At 39.4% G+C, this 7,301-nt stretch overlaps 1 long non-coding RNA gene across 1 annotated transcript; it reads right to left on the minus strand.

Moving 5' to 3' along the window:
- Nucleotides 1-1,107: 1,107 nt before the first annotated feature.
- LOC119775634 lies at nucleotides 1,108-3,422 on the minus strand. The gene is made up of 2 exons (XR_005279679.1): nucleotides 3,290-3,422; nucleotides 1,108-1,234 (listed from the first exon to the last, which is right to left on the minus strand). It is a non-coding gene; the product is annotated as an uncharacterized LOC119775634 (long non-coding RNA).
- Between the last annotated feature and the right edge of the window lie 3,879 nt (nucleotides 3,423-7,301).

Genomic DNA, 7,301 nt, shown 5'->3' on the forward strand with positions numbered 1-7,301 from the left:
ACCACCCTGCATGGCTGCTATCTGCATGCGTTGTTGATCCAGAATGGCACAGCTGCAGCACTCAGCCTGATTATAGAGATGAGAGAAAAATGAAGGGTTGCAAGCTGCTGTCCGTTTAATGGGGGCCATCATAACTCTTTCCTTTTTCCAACAAGCAGGTACATTTAACTATTGGTTTTATTTTGTATTACGATTTGTGGTATTTGTTTGTGAAACAGCTTCCATTGATATTCAGCTTTCAGGCAACATGAGACAACCCAGAGGAAAACTTTTTTGCTCAGGATAGTCTTTTCTTGATCTCTCAAGACAGTACGGAGATCTCAATTGAATATCTTTATGAGATTTCTTCAATCTGAATTGTGTATCTTTTTGAGATCACCTCAATCTGAATTATTGCTCCTAAACCCCCCCTTAGGAGCAAAATTGAGATATTGTGAGAATGACTTTATGAGACTTGTAGGAGAAATGATAGTCATAGATAAGATCTCATCATTGCATCTTTTTTATTTCATTCATGTCTTGCTTATTGCTCCTAAAAAGCCGGTTGGAGCACTAAAGAGTTAAAATACAGATCTCAATTGCCTGTCTTCTTGAGATCACCTCAATCTGAATTATTGCTCCTAAATCACACCTTGGAAAAAAACTGAGATCATAGGAGATCTCAGGATTCCATCTTTATGATCTCATTCATGTCTTACTTATTGCTCCTAAAAAGCCAGGAGGAGCACTAAAGAGTTGTAAGACGGAGCTCAATTGCTTCTCTTCTTGAGATCACCTCAATCTGAATTATTGCTCCTAACCCCCTCCCCTTCGGAGAAAAACTGAGATAATGTCAGAATGACTTTGAGACTAAGGTAAGAGAAAATTGAGATTAAAATGGAAGAAATAAGAAACAACTGTGAATGAACTGCAGCCTCATTTATTTTGCATTAATTCATACCAATGTGCATACCATTTTACAAGAGTGAACCAGGCCATACATTTTAAAAGTGACAGCAATCACATTATCCCAATTGACAACCACTGGTGTAACAACATGCCAATAAACGGTGAAAAAATTCACAATTGCTGAACAAGAGGGCACACTGGTGAACAAGGGGCTGTTGGAAACATTATGCCTGTAAAGCCAGTCACTGTACTGACCTGTGATGGCATTTATTTATGAGGGCCTTTTTAAGCTTGGCCTCCTCTACTGGTTTCCAGTTCTCCATCGTTGCACACCGCCTCACATAGGCTGCAAAAAAAAAAAAACGGAGAAAAGAGACTTAAATTTGTTTGATATTTTCCTAGCATATTTTAATACATTATTATGTTCATTCAACTATCTGTAAAATGACATTTCTATATAGCAATGGTTCCATCTAAGTGTATAATGTTTTTGATTATTAACATAAGAGGAAATAATGACTAGTGGCAAAGAAAACATTTAATATTAGGAATATTAAATGATGAAATAAATTGATTTTAAAAGATATGGCAAAGAAACACTCAGCTATGCATGACACAAGTACAGGTAAATTTTGATCCATCTTGTGCATTAGAATGGGTTTGCAGTGCCAGTGTATCAAAGGGTTAAAATAAAGGACTGTTTATATCCATCTTAGCCTTCCTGTGCATCTCTCAACACACCAGGAGCTACATTCAGTATCATTCAATTTCTTATTTGACTTTTACGGTGGCCGACAAGGGTCAAACGGACAGCAACGGCCCAATACGTCTCAGTTTGAGAAAACAGCTTCAAGTACAGAAACGATGCAAAATCACAAAATCAAACAAGTCTAAACGAGGTACAAAACTTTAACTTCTAACAGGTACACTGCAAATGGAGAAACGATCTGTAAACCGACAAACGATCTGCAAACGAAAAACGCTGCATGCTCCAAACCTGCAGGGGGAGCCCTCAGCGTAACAGCTCAATAGAGAGACACACGGGATGGAGAGAGACAGAACAGCTGACTAAATCACAACGGTGTATGAAAATACAGCAGGAACGGTAATGTGACTTTTACTTGATTTTATATATATATATATGTATATACATGTTTGCATGTAGATTAGCCTACTTGATATAAAACACCCGCTTTAATAATACATTAAAAAGCCCTCTTTTCACAGTTTCCCATACCTATATCAAGCAGGCTAATCTACATGCAAACATATATAAACATATATATAAAATCAAGTAAAAGTCATATTACCGTTCCTGCTGTACAGTGGAAACCACTTATAGTGATCACGTTGGTCTGGAGTCAATATGATCACAATAAGCAGTTGATTACTATAACTGAATTTTTATTGTTTCACTTAATTTTTTATGCAGAACGTCATCTAAATGCCATTTGTATCATTTTTCAATGAGAAAAATGGAAACAGACAGCTTCAGCATTGATTGAATTTTATTCTGATTTTAAACTCAGTCGTTTCAAATGCTTCTTTTGAGAAGCATCATGCAAGTTTAATTACTTTTGCCTAACACCAAGTTCACTTCTTTTTCAAAACCATGTAAAAGGTCAAAGTTTTTTAACCAACATGCAGGAGACCAGTCTTTAAAATGTGAACTGCATTCCTCAGCTCTGGATGGGACAGCTGCGCTGTGTCCTGCTGCGAGTAAAAAATAAAATACACGTAGTTTTAAAATAGTTTTTGCATGTTTTCATTCATAAAATTCCCAAAAATGAAACTATAAGTGAATTTCTTGATCACTATAACCAAATTATTTAAACAGCCTTTGTATAGAAATGATTCTGTCCTCTGGATCTTAAAGCAGCTGATTACTATATCCGTGATCACTATAAGCGGTTCCTGCTGTATTTTCATACACCGTTGTGATTTAGTCAGCTGTTCTGTCTCTCTATTGAGCTGTTACGCTGAGGGCTCCCCCTGCAGGTTTGGAGCATGCAGCGTTTTTCGTTTGCAGATCTTTTCTTGGTTTACAGATCGTTTCTCCATTTGCAGTGCGTTTGATGATGATGCATTTTTGATGATGCGTTTTTTCATTTGCAACACGTTCCTCATTTTGTAGCTCGTTTAGACTTGTGTTTGATTTTGTGATTTTGCTTCGTTTCTGTACTTGAAGCTGTTTTCTCAAACTGAGACATATTGGGCCGTTGCTGTCCATTTGACCCTTGTCGGCCACTGTAGACTTTCATAATCTAATCATATTAAAAACATATTTACTCAAAAAAAAAAAACAACAACAATCAAGTAACTAGTGTACAACAAATCAAGCAGGCAAAATACTAGAAAGTAGCTAGAACATTGCAGTCATTACACCAGAAAATCTACTCACTCAGAATTCCATCAACTTTGCTTTGGTCAAGCAGCTGCTTCCCCTCTGGTATCTTGCCATGTCGTCCGAAAGCCATTGCATTGGTGCACTCCTCTGCGGTGAAGAAGTGTTCAAAAAGGAGATGGAAAAGTCGAAGGCTGTCATGGTCACATGCATGCATTATGGAGGCAAGCTTAAAGGATGACAGGAACAGGCCACTATTGGGAAAGAGCTCCTGAAGAGCCTTCTGTGACGGGTGGATCAAGGCTGCAGGGCTCTCCTGGTACAGAGCAACATTTTTAAGAAATCCTCGAGCCACTCTGATGTCTTCTGGCTCTGAAAAACAAAAAGGATAAAAGAAGTGTTGATGTATGTGCTTATCATATGATAAACATTTAGTAATGTGCATTTCACAATATGTAGTGTATTAGCCCGGGAACAGTAAATCTATATCTATTATAGTATTATTTATTTGTTGGTATTTGTTGTGGCCATTGCCCCCCCCATAATAATTTTCTGGTGCCGCTGCTGCTTGACAGTGAATTAAGACACATCTTGAGTCTAGCAGCTAAATTTATATTATTATATATTAAATATATATATTAATTGATTGTGCAATTTTTAAAGTGTGAAAAGGTGTTGATACAATTTTAAGGATTTCTAACAAGACAATTTAACGTTTCTGTGGAAAGACCATAGTAGACTCAAATTATTATTCAAGTACCGTATTTTCACGACCATAAGGCGCACCGGACTAAAAGGCGCAGTCTCAGTTATGTGTCCCATTTCTGTATTTAACACACACATAAGGCGCACCGGACTATAGGGCGCGTTTTTTATATACAGGTACATGTCCTCTACTACCTTTAAATACCTCTACTGCGTATTTAAAAATACAGCGGGGGCAAAACTGAGTATGACTGTGCTTTATTCATGTATTTATTACAAAGTATTAATCAAACCTGGCAGCTGGCCGTGAGACAGACACATCGCAGATGACACAGCGCTGTGATCACTCCTAAATTAACTTAAAATCCTGAAACCTGCTGACGGAATATGTTCCCTTTTTTTACCGGTATCCTGGTGCCTGCAGCTAAAATTATTTAGATGAAAAACACCTGCCAACAGCCGCGGTGAACGAAAGGATTTCTCCTGTCGGTGCACCGCTGGTATGTCGGGGTCTGAGCGCCTCCGACAGAAATAGATAATCTGGATGAACTGACTGCAATTATGAAGTTTTCAGGTGGCCTTTCTCACTTAAAAACACATTAAAACTACTTTATTCCAACTGATCACAGCAAATATAGCTGCAAGATTTAGATTATTTAGATGAAAAAACACCTGCCAGCCACCGCTGTGAAGAGGAGGAGACCCGCCCAGAGGCTGCTGTTGAATTAAGTTTTCAGGTAGAAAAATAGAGCGGGAGCAAACCTGAGTATGATTGTGCTTTATTAATGTATTTATTACAAAGTATTAATCAAACCCATCAAAGTCATCATCCTCTGTTTCTGAATTAAACAGCTGCGCTAAATCAGACATGCCAGTTTCCCCTTTTTCTGCGCTGTCAGAGTCACTTTCCGTGCAGCGCAGCTCCTCAGAAATAATGCCGGCTTTTGCGAAAGCTTGAACAACAGAGCCAGCAGACACAGTCCATCTACAATCCATCCGCAAACGGTGGCGTAACTTGCCCGGCGCTGCCTTCCATTTATCATGAAACTGTGGTCTCAGTCTGTCATCCATCGCTCCCACGCCGCTCGCAGCCTTACTGTGAACGGCCGCTCCACACCGATGTCAAGCGGTGGAAGTTCCTTTGTCAGACCCCCGAGATAACGGTGAGCACAGCGTTCATTTGATTCATCTTTTTTTCACATCGGCTGTGAGATGGGCACGCAGCGATGGTGATGCGTGGAAAAAAGCACCTGGTCTCCTCACATACACCTGCCTTTCATCATCTCCTCATCCATCCAGCCTTTTTCATTTGCGTTAATATCATGTCATCAGAGCGCTGTGTCTGTCTCCCAGCCAGCTCCCAGATCAGCTTCTCTGATTGGTTGATGCGGCGCGTCCAGCAGCAAAACTTAAATTTTTCTATCTGAGCAGCAGCAGCGCGTTGGCGGTGCGTCAGATGCTTAAACGCTCCCGACGTGCTGCACCAAAACGCGCTGCAGGACCTTTTGCTGCACCTATATGCGCGTCAACCATTGACTTTGCATGTAAACTCGCTGCTTCTGCTGCACCTGCTGCGTCCGGTTCACACCGATGTTGAGCGGTTGAACAGCGAGCACAGCGTTAATTTGTTTCCCCATGTTTTTCACATCAGCTGTGAGATGGGCACGCATGGAGTTACATATTAACAGCGATGGTGAGGGGTGGAAAAAAAACACCTGGTCTCCTTACATTCAGCCACTCTTTCATCATCTCCTCAATGAGGTGGTCTCAAAAGTCGCAGTTACAACACACATAGGGCGCACCGCACCATAGGGCGCACCGCACATTTTGAGGGAAAAAAAAGACGTTTAAGTGCGCCTTATAGTCGTGAAAATACGGTAGTTTATACTGTATACAGTTTAGCATGTAGGGGATCTTTAAAAATCAGCTATTCTACTTATACTTTCCTTTAATTACCAATTGATGAGTTAAAAGTAAAAAATAACAGTAAGTAAATTAACAATAACTCACCAGCTGCCTCCTCTTCCTCTTCAGTTCCCAGCTGTACATGATCTTTCATTTTGGTTGAAGGTAACCTCTGTCTTTTTGAGTTGGATCCAGATGTCATTCTGTAAATGGCAGTTTAAAAAGCATGATGTTAGCAATCTAATACTTTCATATATCACATACAAGATAAGAAATCCAAGACAAACCAAACCCTCTAGGCTTCATGGCCAAATGATCGCATCTGGATATTGAACCCAAATATCTCGATATCGATATGACTATGATTTCATGCAAAGTGCAGCAACAGTGAAAATTACACACACTCAAACACTACATATACATACATTTACGTATATATAGTCAGTCCATATTGGACTTATTAAACTAAACATGTCTTCTTCAGATCATGTTTCCTCAAATAACTAAACTGTCTTTACTCATCAATAAAAGACTCTACTTCTAGATGTCTTGTGCTGTTGAACGTAACCGCTGTGAACCAATCATAAACTGACGTCTTATTGATCTGATTCACCGGTGTTATGCCCAAAAGTGCATGCCTGCCGAAATATGCATCCCCAGTCGCGGGAGCGCGCCTCGCTCTGTTGAACTGCATATCGACGAGGAAAACGGATTTAAATATGTTCAATGGAGCTTAGGTTCTTATATTAATGATATAAAAACGTTTAAAAATACCTCTCGTGGGAAAAAAGTTGTGGTTATTTGGCAGATTAATTTACAAAAGTACAAATTTTTTGAACAACATTAAATCCAAAGATTTTGACCATGGTACGGCTGATTTATTTGTTGTGGTCTCTTGCTATTTACACACAACACTAAACCGTGATAGCCGAAGTGAGTTTTGAGTTTGCAAAGCTTTCTCTTAAGTGGAAAATCAAACGCGCACCTACAAAGCACAGCGTTCACAGACCAGTGTGATGCGTTCGCTGCGCGTCAGAAAGCTATGGTGCATTCAGGAGCATTGGAACATTTTAAACTTACAAGAATGAGGCATAAAACAGAACTGTATTTTTACTGAACTGTATTGCATTTTTTTTTTGTTTGTTTATGCACATCTGCTAGCTTATTCTAAAAAATCTATAATATTACAGCAGCAATTTATCAAAGTTTTTCAAAATCCTGTTTAAAAGCTCCAAATGGGGCTTCAGATCATATGAAGCAACAATTGCACTGTCATTGTTTTACAGGGCAGTATTTGCATTTGCTGATCCTTGTACTTAATTACTGATGAATATACAGGAATACAGATGTACAAGTGTCAACTCCTCTGAGATAGCAGGGGATGCAGTTTTTGGCAAGGACCTGCCAAAAAATGCATCCCCCTTGTTTTTAACTTAAAAATTGTCCCACACACATGAAA

This window comes from Cyprinodon tularosa, unplaced genomic scaffold (assembly GCF_016077235.1).
Source record: "Cyprinodon tularosa strain WSP-4 unplaced genomic scaffold, ASM1607723v1 ctg884, whole genome shotgun sequence".
Lineage (NCBI taxonomy): Eukaryota > Metazoa > Chordata > Actinopteri > Cyprinodontiformes > Cyprinodontidae > Cyprinodon > Cyprinodon tularosa.